This window comes from Chlamydotis macqueenii, chromosome 12 (genome assembly GCF_036417535.1).
Source record: "Chlamydotis macqueenii isolate bChlMac1 chromosome 12, bChlMac1.mat, whole genome shotgun sequence".
Lineage (NCBI taxonomy): Eukaryota > Metazoa > Chordata > Aves > Otidiformes > Otididae > Chlamydotis > Chlamydotis macqueenii.
Genome location: NC_141567.1, coordinates 1,395,451 through 1,416,840, shown reverse-complemented (window position 1 = coordinate 1,416,840; position 21,390 = coordinate 1,395,451). Strand labels below are relative to the sequence as shown.

The 21,390-nt window shown below is 45.7% G+C and overlaps 1 protein-coding gene across 5 annotated transcripts in view; it reads left to right on the top strand.

Annotated features, from left to right (window-relative positions):
* The window catches only part of GLCE (glucuronic acid epimerase), a 52,573-nt gene that overhangs the window by 10,707 nt on the left and 20,476 nt on the right, over positions 1-21,390 (top strand). For 2 of the 5 annotated variants that reach the window (XM_086757209.1, XM_086757210.1), the window contains exon 2: positions 5,155-5,254. The exons of 1 other annotated variant lie outside the window; for it this stretch is intronic. The gene's annotated coding sequence lies outside the window, so the exon portion shown is untranslated. Of the gene's footprint in view, positions 1-3,756; positions 3,842-5,154; positions 5,255-5,507; positions 5,626-21,390 lie in introns of those variants that run through there. 2 more of the 5 variants (XM_086757211.1, XM_086757213.1) reach the window with 2 other exon arrangements.

The following is a 21,390-nucleotide window of genomic DNA, read 5'->3' as shown; positions in this document are numbered from 1 at the left end:
CGCAGGCCCTCTCCCCTCGGTATCCAAGTACAGTTCAGTCTCCTGCTATTTGCAATCATTTCTCTTGGGACGTGCTTTTAAAAAAATCTTTGTTCCACCATTCTGCGTTGCAAACTTAATGTTTGTCTCGATGGGGAGAAGCTGATGAGGACGGAAGGCGAGACGCAGGTAGAACCAGCGCAGCCGCGAGAGCGGAGCTCACAGTGCTGCCGCTGTTCAGCAGAGGAGCCCTGCCTCGGCGGCTCACGTTGAGGGATTTTCCGCAACAGGCAGCGCCTGGGTTGGTCCAGTTCAACCTCGTGGGCCTGTGTCAGGCTGGTTCCTCTTTCTGTGGGACCAAAAATTCCCTTCTCACCAGGAACGGAGTTGGGTAAAGCTGGACACTGGTGTTTAAATGGGCAAAAATCAGAATGGAACCCAAACCAACTGCTGAAATGAATATTGATTTTTTTATTTTTTCCAAAAATTTGGGGGGGGGTGGTACAGTGCTAGTGCAGCTTTGTTACATATGGGTTCAGACAATTAAGAATCCCATGTCTGCTTTGAATGTTCAGTGAATATTAATGGCATCCTCCCACTGAGCAGTTAATTGGGTGCGATCACTTTAACCACCTTATTGAGATTGAAAAGCGCTCTTAATAAACGGCAAACGTCAGTGTGAAACGCGGTGCGTTCAGTGCACTGAGAGCCGGCTGCCGGGCGTGCGTCTCCCCCGCCCTCTTTGAGCCGGCTGGCACGCAACCGTAAACTCGCTGGCCTCGCGTCCTACCCGAGACGTCGGGTTGCAGCTTCCACGTCGCTCTTCAAACTCTCCGCACCGCTGTCCCGCGTGTCTGGGAGGCGAGAGGAACGCTGGGCTGTGGAAAAGGCACCCGGCTCGGTCTGGATGGATGGGCAGGACGCGTTTAGAGCAGCCGCGTTGGTAACGGGCAGTGGATGAGAGCAGGAATTGGGATCCTGGGGTTTATGGCCGTGCCAGATGCCTGATCCGAACTGTGTAACTCGAACCCGTTGGATTCCTCACTCGGATGGGAAAAATGTTAAAATGCAGCTCGGGGAAGGAATTGCGCGTCCTGCCTGTGCCTGTAGATGTGGCTCAGTGTCAGAAATGTGCTACAGCTGCAAGTGGAGTAGAGATTTTCTTTTTTTCTCTTAATAATCTTGGGCTCTGGAAACAACAAATTCTGTTTTATAGATCACAGAAGTAAAACATGAGGTCTTACCGTTCCATTTAATAGAAACGAGATAAAATCCTCCTACCTGGGCATGAAGAGAAAATGTTAATTTTGTGGATTCATGAGATTAATACAAACACAATTGGTTAAACTGGTTTTGGACCATCTCTTCGGGATGTATCCGAACAGCCTTAGGGCGAGATCCTCTTGCTTCTCCTACTGCAACTCCTTCCTGGTGAGGCTGAGTACTTCTCTATACGTTTCTCTGGCCTGTCCCCTCTGTTAGCTTTGTCTACAGTCGAAACTTTCATTATGTAAAAAAAAAAAAAAAAAAAAAAAAAAAAAAGCATAGCAACTCCTTGATACTTTAACTGTGGTTTAGGGTGTTGCGTTCCCGCAGTGCTTAATAAGGTGTGAGCCTGTATGTAGCAATGGGATTTCACCTTCATCCAGGAGTTTGGAGTTGATTGTGTAAAATCTGCGTGCTTGGCCGTTTGCTCTGTCCTTTGGAAACCGGCACGTGCCTGTCGCCATCGGCCCGTGTTTAGACCCCGCGGGTTGTTAACGCCTTATCTGGTAACGCTGCTGGGGTGGTGCTGAAATGGCAGGCTGCAAGGAAAGGCTGCTAATCGCCCAGTACGTGTATTAGTGACTCACCAAACCGTGCCGGAATCACTGTGATTTCAGAAATATCCAGGAATGCAAGGCTTGCTTTCAGCACTGAAGCTGACTTCGGAGAAGCGAAGCTGAGCAGAGCAAGGCTTGAAACGAAGCAGGTGGCTCGGACCAGAGAGCAAAATCTCATCTCTGCTGATGGTTAGAAATGCTTCATTTTATGCAGGTATTCATAAAAGCTCTTGATGAGTGTGCAACTGTCCGTACGTGAATTCTGCCTTCAACCTGCAAGTCAACTGATTCTCTGCTGAGGTGCCTACTGAGGTGCCTACTGGGCTGCTGCTTCCATCGTGGCTTTGGGCTCCTCCGAACAAAAAATAGCTGCTCTCCATCCCTCGAGGCCACGTGAAGTCTTGCTCGTGCCATCTCCTGCCCGGTTTCTGTACTCTCACCCTCTGGTTCCCGTGGTCCTCATGGAGCTGGCTGCGCCAAGATCTCCATCCCTCTTCCCAAGGAACCCATGGGGATTTCTCCACCGTTGGAGCAATGCCCTCCTCTAGCCCCCACTGCAAGCTGTTCGCATGAGCCGCCTCGCGTCGTGCGAGAGAAACGGGGGTAACGCACCTGCTTGGCTGCTCTGTGCTCAGCCTCCGGGCGATCTCCTGGGTTTATTTCCAGGCTCTGCAGCTGTTCTTTCCGCAAGCTTGGAGCTGACAGCAACATAACTTGGCCAGATCGGCGCTCCTGACTGCATCCAAGCTGTTGCAAGGATGCTCCTTGTTTATACTCTGCTGACCTGTTGTAAAAAAACAGCCTGGTCCTGCCCGTCCAGGCACAGCGGGGAGCAAGGGGACCTTTGCCCAGCACTGATCTCTGCGTTTGTTGAACAGGACTACAACGGCTTCTGGAATTTTACCAGTATTTTTAGAGAGGAATCCTCCTCGGTGAAGAGATGCAGGGATATTTCTGCTGCTGATGTTGAAAAACAGAAGGAATGTGCAACAATGGGTCTTGTTTGAGATGTCTGACTTAGCAGGGACATGTTGATTACTTTTAAAATTTGATTGTGAGACACGAGGTAAAAGATTTTTATGGGCAGAATCCTCTAGACAGGTTCGATTTGAGCAGGAACTGAATTTCTGTGGGGCTGGCTGTTTTTTCTCAAGTTGGGGCTGCAGGGCTGGTGGAAAACTGTGCCAAGGCACGGCCCCGTTGAAGGAAATTTTGGGCACCTTTGGCAGTAGGTTGGAGTTTGAGAGAAGCCGATTTCACTCTCAGATAGAAGTATTGCCAAAAATTAAGGGAGGTATTAAAAATCCAGAGCACCCTTAAGAAGTAGCTGCAGGGAATCCGAAGCTGTCATCTTCTTGGCATGGGACACGTAGCATGTGTGTTGGCACTGTCCTTCGTGTATGGAGGACTGTCTCGGGTGAAAATATGAAAATACCACTGCTTTCTCCTCTTAAAAACTTGTATTTCTTCTCTGGGATTGTTCCCATGTGACCAGAGCGCAAAATGGCAGAGTTCTCGCCTTCCCACGTGAAGGCAGCAGGGTGAACTCTTAAATAATGAAAATAAATCTCTTGGGTGAGCCAAGCGAAGGGCTTTCTGGTAGATGTTACGTGAACGTACTGCGCGGTCTTTAAAAATAGATGTGGTGTGTGGACTGGCTCTCATCTTCTGCGACCCGGCTGAGAGGAAAATACGCGTGGTCCTTTGCTGGCCGGATTTTGGCTTTGCTTGCTCCAGTTTATAAATAAGTGCCAAGAAAATGAGTATTTTGTTGTAGAGATGTTTTCAAGGCTGCGTGTTTATTTTTTTTAAAGAGAATCGTGGAAGACAAGCTGACAATTTAATGGTGCATGATGCACTAATAAAAACGCCCGTGTGGTTGCGTTTAATCCTTGAAAGAAGAGAAAAGAAATCCAGCAGTTATCAGCATTCAAAAGGCAAGACGCGGCTTAAACGTATGCAAAGCCTTGGAGAGAGACTGAAGCGATGTACTGAGTGCGTTACAGAAAGCTTCTGACAGGCGCATCGCATCTTTGAAAGTAAGATTTGAATTATTAGAGCTGCCTTTGTTTATTAAATTGAGCCTCCAGCAAGAGGATTACAGGAAAAAATACCGTGCAGGCTCAAATTGCGTTGGCATAAATTTTAATGGGTGATAAAATTTACTTTTATTGAGCTAACTTAGTAAAGAAATTCAAATAGATTTTTAAAAGGTGCAGGTGTGTATTAGGTACCTAAAGAAATAGGCTTCAAGTGAACAAATAAGCCTCCTTTTCTGGAATCCAGCTTGCTTGTAGCAACGGGTAATCCCTCTAAAACGGCTTCTTCAACGCAAACTCCAACAGAAGAGTTTTTGTTTCATTTCAAGCTGGGAATGTGAGGGAAGGATGCAGAGAGCTAATAAGAGAGTAATTATCCATGCTATTGCCAAGTTGAGGAAGGGCAGAGACCATTAAAATGCCATTTCAGGAGTTAATTATATGGTGTTTCATGTCGATGCTGGCGTCCTGATTTCTGTTTAATCCACATACAGCATATATTTACGATGTTGTGTTCGTGACATCTAATTTCTATTTTAAGGAACTTTAGGCCACTGTGTTATGAAATGCTCTCAAAAAAAAAAAAAAACAACCCCAAAGCCCCAAACCCAACAACTTCCAGCCGCCATAGGGTTTGTGCCTGTTGGATTTGATTAGGAAATATGCAAAAGCAATAAAGGAGATGGAAAAACCTTAGCAAACGGTTTGGGACCGGCACACGTGCCATAAATAAAGCCTTAGCAGTGGAATTTGGTTAGTTAAATCTCTTTGAAGCTCATTTAATAATTCCAGAGCCTCTGCTGCTGCTCAGACGTAGCCAGCTGTAATTTGTTTCAAGGTTAGTCTTTGACTTCTGTTTTATTAGCTTTTCAGTTTATATTCTTCCACTTGTGCAGTTTCTCGAGTGAAGCTGCATAATGGTTTCGCTAAAACTGGGATCCTTTAGATAGGGGCTCGAAATTGGAATTCTTCAGAAGCCTTTAATGAAAGCTCTGCGTGAGGCAGATGTCAGGATTTGCTCTTCAGTTGGGTAGGATTGTGGTGGGGAGAGCAGATTAGGCTCCTTCGCAGCTGATGTGCTGCCTGGAGGAAGTGACATTTATGCTCTTGATCCTCCAGTGATTCTGCATGTCAAGAGCTGAGCCTTGAAATTCGTCAGCAGTGCTGTCTTAAGAGCAGACAGGACTGAATAAGAGGATTTTTACAGATAGAGGGGGAAAAATTCAACTCCGATGGCTGTTGCAGATCTTTAAGTACTTCAATTTTTTCCCTTTTTTTTTTTTTTTTTTTTCCTTTCCACATCTCCCCTGCAGGAAATCAGAGAGGGAAATTGCTTTAAATCACCAACTGGTACATTTTTGAAGTTGAAAAATTGGAGATGCATTAGAATTCGGAGACCTCCCTTTGCTTAAGGTAAGAAAGGAGCAGATTGTCCCTGTTCCCTGCCTAATAAATGCCTGTGTTCGGTTCACTCCCGGGCTGGAGTTTGTGTGATGTGTTTACAGCGTTTAGCCTGCCGTCGCTGCCGAAACGGTTAATGTTCAGCCAGCGTAATAACTCGCAGCTGCAGGAGGCGTACGGCTGCGTGTTTACGGGGGTGTCCTGGCGATACCCAGGTTCAGCCTGCCCGGAGGAAGGGACGCGGACCGCTTAGCGCGGGGGCTCCACCAGCTTGCGCGCGGTGCTCGGGCAGAGGCGGGCGGGTTGGTTTTGTTGTACAGCTGTGAGGGGCTGTCGTGCCTCAGACCTGATTTTCAGAGGTTTTTCTTGTCCCCGTTTGGACGGTAAGTAAGCTCGTTAACTTCTGCAGGATGCTGGGGCGGGGGGAATAGGGCGGAGGTGGTGACAAATCTCCCTTTGGAGAGGTAGGAGCTGCATGAATTTCGTGAAAGGTGAGGCTTGGTGAGCTGCAGTTACGTTACCATGGTATCGATAGATTACTCCAGTGTGAGTGCTCGTACCTATCAGTGGTGAATTATTCCGGGTAAGGAGGTGCGTGAGAACAGGTCTGCGTGCTGTCAGCCTAGCTGTCTGTTTTCATGTGAAAAGTACGTTAATTACCTCCTTTTGTATGTTGTATGTAATTCCCCGCGCTGTAAGCACAAGCGCAGGAGAGGCAGGATTTTTAACCTGTTGTACTCATAGATGCTCTGGGATACTATAGAAAATACACCTCATTTTGAAGTAGAAGTTCCTCCTCGTGTTAAATGTAGTGATTCTTTTCTGTACTTAAACAGTTTCTTTACCAGTTGCGGTGTATCTTGCTGTGCACACCTTCAGGAAACCTCATTCAAGAGGAGAGATGCCAAAACTGGGAGGTAGACAATCTCGTATGGGCTTTCCAGCACCCTCCTGCGTTACAGCCGAAAGATAAAAGCTCTTTCGGAGCTGCTCCACCAGACGTGATTTCAAAGCATTTCAAAATGATTAAAGGAAACTTTAAACCTCTGCCCAATAATTAATACATGCTGTTCTTGCGCGTTTAATCTGAAATGGGTAAGTTTTACTTTTCAGGCCTTTGCTGCTGAATTCGTTCAGCTTGGGGTGAGTGCCGAGTGAATGTGCCGAGGTTTATTTCGGAACGTGATGTACAAACGTCAGCCCTGCGCCGGTGTGTGTGAGCTGTCATTTCCAATTACTTCGTGCAGCAGGACTGTCTCGGGTACAGAATGTCTTAAATTCTCTCGTTGCTTTGGAGTGCGCAGAAAAGAGCATCTGTGCTAGCAATTAAAATCTTCAGTCAGAAGCAGGAAATGAATTTTTAACCGGACAGACAAACTTGTTTGGAAATTAAGGTGGTGTTTGCGAAAAAGCATCCATTTTGTGTTACTGCACTGTGCTTTTCTCTCCTGCGCGCAGCTGGAGTGGAAAACAAACACACTGAATCCCTTGTGGTGGCTTTTTTTTTAAGTTGCTTAAAATGTTCACTCTTCTATCGCTTGCTATACTCTCCAAGCCTACTCCTGAATTGTTTGACTTGTCGCACTCATCATCCTTCCCAGACTTCTTCAAGCTTAACTGATCACAGAATATGCTTTTTATTAACATCGCGGCAGTAGAATCTGAGGGAATACTCCTGTTTAGTAGGGGAATAAAGTTTTGCTGCCAGGTTTTAAATATATATCCTCTTAAATGTGCTTAGCAATCTGCTTATGTGAGCATCAGGAGCTTTTATATTTAAAGTGCAGTGATTTTTTTTTTCTTTTTTTTTTTTTTTTTCCTTAGGATGAAAGTAGTTGAAAGATGTGAGTTGTGAGGGACAGATGAAATTAAGCTGCAGAAGCACTGATGACAATCTACAAAGCTTTAATGTGTTAATGTAGTCTGGGCGTTATACATATTTAGAAGCAGGCTAGATTGAATCCTGGAGAAAAAGCAGAGTTAGTCATCGGCTCCTGTCTTGGTCGTGTTTTCCTGTAAGTGATGGATGGGGTGAAACGGTGCTTTGAAGGAGATGCTAAAAACTGTTTTGCTGCTGTTAGAACTGTATCAGATATTAATTGCCCCCAAGTTCAGAATTGGTTTAAAAAAATACAGGGGAGGGGGGTAGATGAAAGAATCATGTTTGCAAAATTTCCTAGCTCTGTTTAGACCTTTTTTTTTTTTTTTTTTTGCCTTCGTGAATTATTCAGATTCTCAAGTTTGGTATATTGCCGGTTTTAATATGTTTTAAATGACATTGCATCAGTTAATGTGGTGGAGGAGAAAATCTGAGTGGACTGATAATTAATCTGCCAGGGGGAAGAGCGGCAGAGGAGCTATTGACATAGACTGGACAGTTTATTTTGTACAAGCGGAGCATTTTAGCATCCGCTGAAAGGGTATTTTGATGGAGCGGGGCTGAGGAGCTTGCTGGAGCCAGTCGCTCTATTCTAGCGTGTTGCCTTGACCCTGGCTGGAGCCTCTGGATGCCCTGCAATATAAAGTAATAATTTATAGGCTGTCAGGGGGTTGAAAGAGAATAAAGAGTGAATGCGTTGAATTTCTAGATGAAAAAGGGAGCCTACAGCATCTAGGAGAAAATAGGTTAGTTTTATTTTTATGCTTGAATATTGAACAGCTGTTGGACAGAAACTTTAGGAGAGTACTCTGTTCCGGGCAGTGGGGGGTGTAGGGGTGTGGGAGTACGACTTCTTTAAGAAACTTTTAAAATATTGGTGAAAACAGAATGTTTTGCCTGCGTGTTCACCCGTCTCGCTCACTACTAGAGCTGCCAGGTTACTACAGGCAGGAGCAACGTGCGGGCCGCGCCCTCGGGGTAAATACGCCCGCGGATACCAGGTTGTGCCTTTGACTTCTGCTCTTTTGTGTAACGTCTCCAGGTCAATATTGCCTTTCCAAAGCAGCAAGATTATTTTTGGAGGCTGCTGTCCTTCTGTGAAGGCTTCTCATCCTTGTTGATGGCCTCAATTAATGTTTCTGGAGCTGGTTATTAAATGAACTTTATCTGTAATAATTCTGTGATGTTTTTCTGTTCTACTTGTGCTTCAGTGGTAATTGTTCAGCTCTAATAATTAGGATTAAGTCTTTCTAGATTGCTTGTCCTGTGACTGTCCCGGCACTGGTGCTTCTATGTGGCCACCTCCCAGCTCATCAGGCGCTTCTGAGATGTGATGGACCATGGCTGAGTGGAAGGAGATCGTTACAGCGAGCCTGTTAATTGCTTCTCCAGTGACCTAGTTCCCTTGCTGGAAACAGATGCGTAAGCTTTCCCTTCCTGCTCTGTGTTTTATGATCCTGGTGGAGTCTAGATTGGCGCGTCTAGAGCTGCTTCCCCAGCAGGGTGGTGGTTTTTTGCTTTCCAAAGGACCAGCTTCTGTTTGGAAATTTCCACAGGCTGGGAGCATTTTGTGTCGTTTCCCCGTGGAGGCGAGTTGGACTGTGTTTCGGGGCTGTGCCCAAGCTCGCCTTTCTGTAGCTACTGTGGAAATGTCACATCACCATATTTTATTACCCTAATGTGGGAATTTGTTTCTCCAAGCAGATGGCAAAAAGGTGGCTTGGTTAATTTGTACCTCCTTGAGATAAGTCACTAAATGTGTGTTAAACTGCTCATTCAGTAGCCCGGATCATGTCGCTGGTGGATAAGTGGTGATGTTAGATTATAAGCTCGGAAACGCTGACAAACTGGGCGGGCAGCTGCCACTAAACCAAAACCAGGCAAAATGTTAAACTGACTGACAGCTGTTGGAGCCTGCAAATAATCCGCCTTTACAAAGGAGAGCGATGAACTTACCTTACAAAGAAATTTCTAATAAATTCAGCATTTCTTCTATAAAAATCTCTCTTGTGGCGTTTGCTTGCAGGCTTGGCTCATAGGGTAATGTACGTGTGGTGGTCGCTGGGATGATAACAGGTGCGTGCTAGCCTTTATTTTCCCAGCTGGGCACAGTTAGGTGCTACACCCAGCCTAGTATTAGTCCTCTGTCATCACAAAAAGATCTGCCGTTGCAGTCAAAAATTGGTCTTTCAGCCACGTCCTTCACAAAAGGTGAAATTTTTTTTTTTCTTTTTGGAGAAATAGACCTGGCAGGAGGGGTAAAATCACTTAACAGTTAACTAACACTGATTATTAATTCTGTGAATCCTGCAACAAAATGGCGTTTGTTTTCTGTCCAACATTTTGGGCTTTGTAAAGCGTAGTCTTCCATAACCATGTGGTTTTTCTCGTGCTTTAGTAGGTACCAGGTGCAGGCAAGATGCTTGTTCAGTTCTGCCCCTGTGTTCTCGTTGCCCGAGGAGTTAATAATACTCTGGGTGTCCTGACGGGAGGAGCTCCCGCACTTGCTGCAGCTGCAGATCTTCCGTTATCTTCCTGCTGTTCCCGCTTTGGCAGAGCGTCTCTGAGCATCGCCAAGCGGTATAAATCGAAGAGAAACTGGCCCAGTAGTCAGCTGAAGGCTGGGAAACGTTGCCGTGCCCTCTCTGAGAGTATCTTGGAGTTGCGTAAGCAGTTTCTCAGTGGCAAGGGTTATATCTAATGGAACAAAAGGAAGCTGAGCTAACAAGAATAGCAAAAGGGAAAACAAAATATTTTTCAGTCGTGTGTGTTAACGAGGCAGCGCAAAGGTGAGCCCAGCCAGCTTTCCCTGGGCCGGGATGTGCACGGCTGTGACTGGAGCGTGGGGGACCTGCCATCAGCTGGGCACCTCCCTTTAGCTGCGAGGACCTCTGCGTCCAGATGTTGGGGAAGCGGGGGGATATCCATCCGTCTTCTCTTTGGCAAAGTGCTCCTTGAATTCGACAGGAGAAGTAGCATGGCTTCCTGGCACTGCGAGGAAGTATTCTCGACAGAGTGTGTTAGTACATTTGTTGCATTGTGAGGTTTCCATTAGTGCCAACTAATTACGTGGACCATGTTGCATTTGAGTTGCAATTACGTTGACCGATGCACAATAATTAACTTTAATACATGTTTCCGTGTGTAGGGGAGGCTTAATTGCTCGCTGTTTTTTGACAAAGATATTGCTATTTTCCCTAATTGGATTTCCCTTGTCTTCTCCAAGTGACTCTTGAGAGCTAGCAGCCACTGGAATCGGAAGATGCAGCCACCGACAGTTTCTTTGAGATGAGTATGGCATTAGCATTCCCTCTGGCAGCTTTGCTAATGGCATTTTGTACGTCTTGCTCTCTCACAAGCAGGTACTTTGTCTTCTCATCCACCTAACAACATTAAGCCCTACCAGCGCCTTTCCTGTAAGGCAGTGCTAGCTTCAGCTGAAATGGAAATGCTGTTGGATCAAACTCCTTGGTCTGCAGTAACATCGCTGGCGGTAGTCTGCTCACACATCTGGATGGTTGCCGGTAACCAATTTTTACCAATCCACGCTTTTTCTGCAGCGGAGCGACGGCGCGGCAGCCCGCAGCCCTGCCTGCCTCTGCCTGTCTGCCGCGGTGGGAAGGCTGCGTTGATGTCTTCTCCTCTGAAATATCAGGAACCCACCTGCTTTGCGTCGTGCCCTTTGCAGCCAGTGGTGTCAGCGATGCAAAAGGCAGAAGTAACGGGTAGTTTTAGCTTTTCATGCCTGGTATCTTCCAGGCACCAGCTTTTCGGAAAATTATCAGCGGCGCTGGGAAAGAAGTCAGAATCGCTCTATTTGCCTTATTAGTCAATGCTTATAACGCGTAGAATAAAAATGCTTATAATGCGTGAAGTAAAACTGCTTATGTATGCATAGAATGCTGAATGCTTACGCTTCTGCTTAAAATGTTTACTTTCAAAATTCTTTTTATTGAAATTTTCAGTAAAGCTGCTAGCACAGAAACGCCGTGAATCGCTTTATCCTCTCTGTCTGTGCAGTCTCTTGCTGCAGTGCACATTGCTGAATGTGTTCGGCATGAACAGTATAATCAGCGAAACTATTGTTAGTGCTTAATTGCTAACTGGATCTTTGCATGTTTGCAGAATTTTTTTGGCAACGCCATTGCCAGTTGCTCAAAAGAAAAACTCCCCACAAAAAAAAACCACTTGTGAGTAAATTGTGCTTGCGGTGCTACATTTGTCAGTGGCAGACCGACCGTTAATCGTACAAACTTTTTAAAATGACTAAGACGCACCAATAAAGCCACAATAAATATTAAATGCATGCTAAATAACTGGTTATAAGCTTCCAGATAATGCCGTGGGTTGTGTTGCTAATAAACCGTTTTTACAGTGGCGTGATGGGTTCCATCTGTAGGTGATTTAGGTGTCTTCATCTTCATAGCTCTTTGCCTGTAGCGGTGTTATATGATCAAGATTAATGATGAGGTGTAGTGTCGTTGTCACTCTCAACACAGTTTTCTTGATCTATTTTCATTAGATTAACGACCTCATTGGAGGATTGTCTATAAAGCCATCATTATGTTTGTGTATAGATTGATAAAGCTCTCCTCCTTTCGTGGCTGGCCTCCTTCTGTCAACTCCAAGTCTCTCACGTCCATCATCTTGCAAGCTGGCGAGCAGGGAACCCGATAGACTGGTGCTGTGCGCGCTGACTTTCACTGTGCTCGGTCTTCTCAGGTATTGAAGTTTTCCTCTCCGCGTTCAGTGGAGGGTAAGGTTTTGAGGTTGGCTCATGCTTCTTTCCAAATACTCTCATCTGATTTTCCTATTTGTGGAACTGAGCTGAGCATCTGAACTATGAGGACGTTCATAAAGTCTCTAAAAGGAACCTGCTGAGTGACGTTTCATCAGGTAGGGATTTCCTTAGGCTTGTTGAGTGCTGCAGGCTTCATTCTGAATGTATTTAGCTGAGGTTAAACAGGTTATATTTTCTTGTGTTTTTGTTAAAGATATTTTCATTTTGGTAAAAGCTTTTCCTCCGAAGAGGCAAAGCTACTCAAATTTTAAACCGCTTCAAATTGAACCTCTCTAACTATAGCGGAATAGAGACTGCTGGGCTCTAGAGTATCTTCTGGTGCCCTGAGTATCTGTCATTTTTGCTGGTTTGGGGTGTAGCAAATAGTGCTGGTTCGCTGTGAATCAGCAGGAGTTAACGTAAAACACTGCCATCAGAGGGTTGAACCAAGATACTAAAATATGCCACTGCCGGTTTAAAACTGGAAATACAATCTTTTCTGAAATCTGTGCAGCAAACACATATTTATAGTAACGTAAAAAAATAGGTAAAAGCAGCGCAGTTTGTGTTTAGATGAGCAATTCAGGTATTGCTGCTGCAAAATGTGCTTGTCCTTGCTTTAACGCTAAAAGGTCATTTAGGAAATCTTCCAGGAAGTAGTATTTAATTGACTCATCTCTTCTTCCCTGCTTCCTCCATCAGCGGGTCGCACGTTTCGTGGTTTAGAATAGACGCCGCGGAGAGGAGCTCGCCGTGTGACTGGGTTGCTCGGGAACCTTCCCGTGTCAATGTTTTCCGTTCCGTTTGAGTATCCTGACTGGTGTCTGTGCTGTGGAGAACATCCTCTGTGTGGGTTTTAGGTTTCCGTCCTGGTGTCTTCAGAGAACACCTTTTGCCATTGGAAAACGTGTGGTTTTGGAAAAAAAAAAAAAAGCATCAATTTAGTCGGAGACATCTCGTCAGCAATGAGCAGGCTTGGAAGGTCGAGGGTGCTGATCTGGAGTGGAGCACAGGAGCATCCTTGGAGTCGGGTTCATCTTCAGAGTGACTGTGAAAGGTTTTGGGGTTGGCTTGGGTTTTTTGCTTGCAAATAGAATTTTTTGCACAGGCTGATCATTTTTGGAGGCACTTCGTAGTGAAGGATTTCTGAACTATATTGGACTTACTTAAATTTTAGGCTGTTCTCAAAGCTTCTTGAAGTTTGCTTTGCTTCTCCCCAAAATAGCTAACTTGATTGCGTCCTTCCTGTTTGTTCCTTCTTACTTTGAAATCTCCCTTGCTATTACGTTTGTGGTAGCGATGCTGCCTACCTTTGCCAGGCAGGGGAGGCACTGGGCGTGTTGTGTTTCGCAGTGGTTTATCTGAAATAGAAAAATCGACTCCTACTCCTGCGGAGCAGAACTTGCGTTGGAAAAAACAGGTAAACCACAAAACTGAGTTTCTTTTAGCGTCAGGAACAGACACATAAAGTGGTGATGATTTAACCTATTATGGAAAAGAGGAGAATATTTTCTTGCCGGTTCTGCCTTGCTGTCCCAATGCGTTAGACGGGTGTGTTTGTAGGAATACATCTTCATACATTATTTATTGACACGAGAGAGGCTGGCAGTTGGCGGTCCATTAGATTCCGTCTCAGAGTAGTGATCAAAGACCACACATTTATTGCAAATCATTCCCTTTCACATGGAGTGCCGGGGAAGTTGGAGGGAATTGTGGCCTCTTTTTGCAGGAAAACAACTGAATAAGAGAACTGCCTTTATCCGTGTTAACAGCTGTGTTTTCATAAATGGAATTCTGTAAGTAGGTAGATCTTGGGATTTTGAGGATTTACATTGTGCAGCTTCTGTGAAAATGTCCCAGTCTTCTGAGGAGACTGAATGCATCTTTGCTGATGTAAGTGGGGCTACTCGGACTGTTTTGGTGTCGGTATCGAGGGATCAGTATCCTCCTGACAGGGAGTACGATGACTTTGTCTGCAGCAGCTCTGGGCCAGTGCCTGCTTGGGTTTTGGCAGGAATACCGGTGATGTGGATGCAGCTGCCGACGCCTCGATTCCTCTCTGGGATGGGGGAACTCCTCACAGGCTTCGGGCAATGACTGTTGTACAACACGTGGGAAAAAAATTGCAGCCCAGCAGTGAAGTTCTGCACTTCCTGATGTCTGTAGCAAAACTCTTGTAGGTTAATTTGTGTAAAATAAGATGCAAGAAGAGGGTAGAAGGAAAAAAAAAAATTTGGTGCAGAGAAAAGTCAGGAAGCGGAGATGCTTAGCTGAGTTGTGCACATCTGCAGGCTGTGCTGGTAAAATTGGTCTGTTCCCGAAACCACGTCTCCACCAGGATCCCACAGCGTTCTGATTAACTTGTGCAGCAACTTGCAAGCCAATATAAAGTCTACAATAAATGGAGCTGAAGAGTCAAAGATTAAAAAATACGTGCTGATTTCCTGGAGGGTTTGTTCTGTGGTACGGCTTTTCTTGAAACAAACTGCCTGCGTGCCTGGGAAAAAGGGCAGAGCATCGCTGAGCGCAGTCCTGCTCCCAGGGAAATCTTTTTTTTTTTTTTTTTTTTTTTTTTTTTTTTTTGGTGCTGAAGACAACAGTAATTTTCTCCCCCGCTACTCACTTTTAAAAAGTATTTGATATTTTAAAAAGCAGAGGAGATTCAGTGCCAGGTTACCCATCCTGCGGTGCTGAGTGATAATCGTGTGGGGTTTGGATGGGCACAAACCTCATCCAAAAGCGAGATGGGCGAGTACGTCTGACAGCCAGGTCATGAGCTCGGCTAACCTGGGATGTTCAGGAGCATGGAGGGAGAGTGAGTTAGGGGGCTTTATTGACAGCAGCTGCTTGTATGCTGCAATTGTTTAAAGACAACATCACGGCCAGAGGGACATCTTGTTATCCTTCAGCACGAGTCTTTACTCGATGGCTGCACGGTGTTTGGTCTGCCCTCCTAGCACTGAAGGTATTAAACCCCCCAGTCCCAGCCCAACAGCAGCTCCAAGAGCCCATCCCGCATTTTTTTTTAATGTGAAAATCCAACTGGGAGTATTGCTGGAGGGCCTGCAGCTGAAGTTAATCCGATCAAAGTAAGAGCCCGTAGAGGAAATAGAAACCATCGTGTAGCTGCAGACCAAGATCAGTCTGCGCTTGTTGGGATCGGGGTTGCTCCGCTGCCGGTTATTTCCCTTGAAACACACAGAGTATCTGCTGTCCGTGGCTTCGGTTTGAGGATATCGCTAGACACCACGCGTGACGGGAGGGGCTTTTGCATGAGGCTGATCCCAAGGAGAAAAGCAGAGCGATTATGTTGTCAAGAGCGATACGTGCGGGCTGCAGCTTTCTGTTCTGTGGGTCACTCCCTATTTAGAGGTTGAAGAAATTTGAGTGCCGCTTCTTAAAGAATAACGAGTATCCTGTTACAAGGTTGTAATTCAGTGTATTGCGGCAGGAAGAACAGTGAAAATCTGTCTTGAGAAGTGGAGCCGAAGAAGATCATTAGAGGCTGCCTCTGGGTTAACGTTGACTGCAAATCCACTTTTGGAGCTGAGCGTTGTCTCTTCGTAAATTCTTTGCTTTCCTGAATATAAGAAATTGCAGTCAAGACATCTCCAGTCCCCTAATTACGGAGGTGGGAGCGGGGAGGAGCCTTTGTTCCAAAGGCTAATGGAGAACAGAGTTTCATAAGGAGGAACCGTTGTGTACGGTCACGGTATCTGTGTCAGCTTATGATCTCTGGGGTTTGAGAATGAGTTTTATTGCTGTGACTTAATGGGTCCAGCACTCATTACAGTTAGTGCACCGAGCGTGAGGCGTGGTGGGAGACTCTGCAAGCTCCACCGATACGCCGCTCATCTTGCGTAGCCAACCAAGGATTCTGTGTGTAGGCAGAGAACCGCCTCCTGCACATGAGCGTTACCAAAAGCCTCTTCTATCCTAATGGAAATCACGCAAGCCTCATCTTCTGAATCTATTGTGAACCAAGGTGTCTGGAGTGATTTCATCTGTTCTTCCAGCCTGTGAGAAGCAATTCAGTGCAGCTGTCCCTCCGGCTCCCTCTGAGGGACATATCCATGTTCTAGGATATCCAGATGAAGGGAAAATTTTTATTTTTTTTTTTTTCCTTCCATGAAATGCTAAGGCTCTTTCCTGTTTCAGAACTAAATTCCTGTGTCTGGAGGCTGAGGTAGAGAAAGGAAACTTGCTTCAGAAGAGTTTGAGAGTTTGATAGATTGTTAGGACTTTTGTTAGCATGAGTTAAACTAAATTCTGAAACAGAAACTGGAAGCCACCAGAACGTATGCAGACCATTTTTTGCCGCATACAAAAAGCAACTTTACAAGCTTTAAGCTGTTAGACAAACTGAATAGAGCCATTATTGTAACATCTATCTTCCATTAACTGGTTCTAAATGTTGTAAAGCACAGTGCAATTTTTTTTTCCTCTTATTTTAATACAATTATTACCCCTTTACTAGGAAATGACATGAAAAAAGGATTTTATGTAGAGGAGGCATGGACACACTTCTGTAAGGCTGCCTCTCCTAAGGACAAACCACTTAAACTTGCTGAGGTCCCGTTAGATTGGGATGAAATTAAATCAGCTGCTCCAGGAGATGACATAAATAGTTCATTAAAAAAAAAAACAACAGCAAAAACAAACAAACAACAAAAAAAAAAACCCCAAGAAAACAACCAAACAACTGATTTTGATATCCAGGTGCTGAAGCAGGGAGTGTGTGTGTGTAGAGACGTGGGGTGGATGAGACGCAGCCTTGAAGAAGGCACTGGGATCGTGCCCTCACAAAACAGTGCTGTGGCTCCGTCCCTGCTGCTGCTCCCTGAACCGTCCGCATCCCGGAGCGGTACCCAAAGCGGCTCAGGCTGCTGGCCGCGTCCCCGCAGTGCCGAGCGGAGCAGAAGGGTTACTGCGTCTCCTGCCACTTGTAGACTGTTTCCTCGTGTATACCCACCCCGCTCTGGTTTTTGTCTTGACAGCATGCTGGAGTTTGCAATTTGCAATTTGAATTTGCAGTGCAGTGTGACCTCTAGGTAATTTAAAAACAAAAACAAAAAAAACCAAACCAAAAAAATCCCAAAGCCATCCTGTTCAGTGGGACTTCTGTCTTCTCGTTGTGCAGCGGGTGAGCCCTGTCTCATTTGTTGAATTTCTCTTTTGCAGAAGGTTTGTGGTTTTGGTTTTTTTGGGTTTTTTTTGTTTGTTTTGGTTTTTTTTTTAGTTTATTAAGCACCCTGTTTCCCGCTGTATTTGCGATGCTTCCCTAGCTGTGCGGATTTACCGGATGATGGAGACAATCACTGTCAGTGGAAAACACTGCACAGAAACGGGAAAGTCCCTCCGGCCGTGCCCGGTGCCCTTCCACTCGACGCTTTAGCTGGTGCTCCCCGGTAGCTGGTGACCTCCAGGAGCGGTGGCTTCCCTGGGCCCCTCTGCACCCACCGACCGTGCTCAGCAGCCGTCCCCGCCTCGCCTGGAACTCGCTGGATGTTGATCCCGGCTGGCGCTACTCGGCGTTGCTGCGCTCGGTCAGATAACGCACACCACTGGGACCGGCTCCTGGTGGAGTGCAGTTGCTGCTTAGGGTTGTTTGTTTGGTTTAAAAAGGGTAGGTGTAAATCATGGATGAAATTCTCCTGTCTACAGATTCTAGAAGAACTGAGATTTCCTGACGCTTAGAATATTGGGGTAGAATGCCTGTAAAATGTGCATTTTCTTTCTAGCAGGGATAGGCGTAAAAAAAGTCACGAAAAATGAAGAATTTGGAACTACAGTAGAATTTTCGTGTCTGGTATTTCCTGCTGTCTTTAAGAATGAAGTCTGTTGTTTGCTCCAACTGGCAAAACTATTTCAGCTTCGACGTGGCCTTCCCGAATGGAGCTGGCGAACGGACAGGCGCCTGGTGTCCCCCGGCCAGGTCCTGCTGCTGCCTTTGAGCCCTGCTCCTGTGTTGCAGCTCTGAATACGCAGCCTGAAGACTTTGCATTCTGGTTCTCACGAAGAAAAGCTGTCTTGACTGATCGACTTCACATTAAATCTTGTTTGCTGGGATTTTAAAGCTACAAATCCTGCCAAGGCTGCGTTAGGTTCTGTGTTGGACATACAAGTCTGTAAGAATTGCAGGTACATATCCCAGTTTTGTTGGAAGCAAAGAACTTGAGGAATCTGGAAAATCAGCAGAACACAGGAGCCATGGACAAAAATATTCCGTCTCTCCCCATGCAACAGTTTTTTGCACTTTGTTGACCTGCAGCTCATCCTGGAGAGAGAAGTCTTCTCTGAAAACGTTTTATCTCTTCTCAGCAGTTCTTCTGACCTTTCTTTTCACTGGTAATTTTATTATTTCTTTTTTGTCTCTTGGGTGTTTAATTACCTCCTTTACTTAAAAATAAGCCATTCACTGTCATAGCTGTATAAAATGACCCGTGGCCAAAGCAGATTGCTATCAGGTAGCTTTCAGCCTGCTTTTGTGTCGCTTTCTAGTTTCTAGTTTTGTTCTGCCCTCTCTTTTCATCAGCTCTTTCAAGGAGCTGAAAAGTAGGATAAAAAAAAAGTAAAATAAAAAGATATCTCTATCTTATGCCTCACTGCGTGCCTATACGCGTTCATGGGCTATATTCTAAAAACCAGAATTAAAGTTATGTTGTGCCTTACATAAAAGCTAGCTCAGCCTTTGTGGTGAACTTCAATAAAACCAGGATTTGTGCATTATCTGGGGCTCCCCGGCACCCAGCGCTGCTGCCTGCGAGTAATCTCTGGCGTGCTGAGTATTAAAAAAATCTAGAAACAGAAGGTTTCCAAACACATTTGCCAGGGTTAATGCCAGAGTCTAAACATAAACTGTGCTGGGACAGACTGTTATTTGGAGAATGAAGTGCCAGACAGAGCTTGATTGGAAGGATTAGGAGAAGGGAACACAGCACCTCTCCCCAGAAATAGATGTCTTGCGGATCGGAGAACCCGCTGCCGGGTTTTGCTCTTCCCCCTGGGCCCCATTCCCGTTGCGGACAGCCTGGACTCCGCTGCCTGGTGCGTATGTTTTTGTGTCCGGGTCCCTAAGCTCTGCCGTGGGGCCGTGCACAAGCGCTGCTTTATTCCAGCATCGGATGCTGCTGGTGCCTGTCCGCGGTGGCTTAGGCAGCCGCTCGTGTCCAGGCCAGGCTCTAAACCCCCGGGGTGGCTGTCACGGAGCTCCCTGCCCTCTCTTTGCCGTTCAGAGCAGCAGGTACGGAAAACTTTCTGCTTTCTCTTGCTGCTTGGCTTGTGTTTGCCAATACTGAGGTTCAGCCACTGCTAATGACCCACACCGTTTACTTTGAGGAAAAGTATTTTCAGTGTGTTTTTTTTCTAAGCGAAAACTATGAGAAAATACCCATGAAAGAAATTATAATCAAAGCTTTAAAACTTCCTGGCAAAATCCCCTTAATAAAGGTTTTAAGTAGCATTGTTTGTTGCCCAGGTCACTTTCTCTAGAGATATTTAATTGAAGCAGCAAAATTTCACTGAAACCTTTAATTCTGCAATTGAGCAACTACTGTCAGTCACTCCTTTGCTGAGAACCAGCAGTACAGAGTGCCAGGGTTTGCTAAGCGGGAAAAATGAGGCATTTCTAGCCAGTTCCTCTAACTCAAACCAGATTTTTTTTTTTTTTAATTTCTCTGCTATAAGCAGTGTTACTTCCTCAGCCTCTGCTTTTTGCATAGTGAAAGAAAAAGCCAATGAAACTGGACCTTCGGAGTATGTAGAGTACGTTGGGAGTGGTTTATGCCAATAATAAACTAAACATCAGTGAACCGAAACTTGGGGGGATTTGGGCTTCCCGGATGTTTGAGCTTCCAGAGGAGCACCTGGAATGGGCGGACGAAGGAGCTGCGAATGCATTTACTGCTGCGGCACCGGCTCTCACAGCGCTGTCGATTGGTAAATCTGTATCCATCGCTTACTGGGAGAGAAGGCATGATTAACTGCAGAAATCACGTGAAGCTCACTAGCAATTGCCAAAACCATGCTCTCGTGAAGATGTTGGACCATGTCTTCACAGGAACCATGTGACGTTTTTAGGGTGAGATGTCTGTACTCTCCAAAGTCTCGTGCCTGCCCCTTTTAAATGGTGGCGGTGTTCAAACGGGAAGGATTCTTCTATTTTTATTTGAAGGCTGCATGCGAGCAGGCACGCCGAGCACTTGCCAGCTGTCCGAGCTGGAATTTGGAGCACACATTGTGTTGGATTCCTGTAGGCGTTGTAATGAGCTGGCAGCAGAAGTGCCTGCATCTCTGTCTGCGAAACCCTGTCGGGAAAGGAAACACCGCTTCCTCCTTCCACTAAAGAAAATGATGATGTTCTAAATAATCAGGATTTTTTTTTTTTTGATGAAAATTCCCTAGATGGAACCTGATAGGGAAGAAATGAAAAGGGAAAATGGACTTGGGGCTTTCTGGTGGGAAGAAGAGTCCACAGGTCTGATGTGTCGGGGTCTGGTGCTGCCTCTGTTGGCAGCGGCGTAAAAGGCTTTCCTTTTCTGTCTATGTAAAAGGTCTCCCAGAGCAAAATAGATAAACACATTTTTTTCAGAGTGAAGGAAACTCTTGCTGCTTTGGCCGCTTGAGACTTACAGCTGTTATTTCCCAGTTTGTCAGGAAAGCAAAGGAGACGGAGCGCTCAGCTGCGGGCTGGCTCGGTGTCGTGCCTGGGTGATGGGGTCGTGTCATCTGGTGCAGGAATCTAGTTGCAGAATGTCGTTGTGAATGCGTACATAACTGCATGAGACAACTTTCAAGCGTTTCTGATAAGCCAGAAGTGTAAAGTGATAGTGAAAAATCTCATTTTGATCCAGGGTTATGCATCCGCTTTCCATGAATTTCCAGGGAAAACGCATCCAGTGGAATCGGCAGAGGCGATGCTCTGCGCCAGCAGCCAGGCAGCTCCTTGGGTTTTTAAAAAAATGAGGGAAACAAAGGTTCAGGCTTTATATTTTAGTTCATCCAATGTATGTTGGCAACAGAGGGAGGTAAAGAGTTAAGAGATCCGGACAACTTCCCCTCGTGTGGGATGTGCAAAACTGGTCCTGAAGCAGGGGTGATACCGGGCTGGGTAAAAGGAGACGGCTTTTTGGTTTTGTTAAGTCTGCTTTGTTCAGCAAAGGGTTTAGGCTGTTATTTATGTTCTGTTGCTGTCGGCCGCAGATACGCTAAGGTGCGTAACCTCACGATGCCTGGCTGGATGCTCTGTCCTGTGTCAATGTGGTCTGCGCATCTTAAACACTGGGGTTTTTGTATGATTTCTAAATCCAGCCTAGAATTAGGTCGGAAATCCTCTATCTGTGGCTTGAAAAGCAGGGGATTTTTTCTCTGAAAAACCATCTTAAAACTTTACTCCAGGTGTGCAGGTTTGATAGCTGTTCACCATGCCATGGAAAGGAAAGCAGGAGGGGACACTCTACTTTTTTTGGCTTATCAGCCGTAAAGATGTAC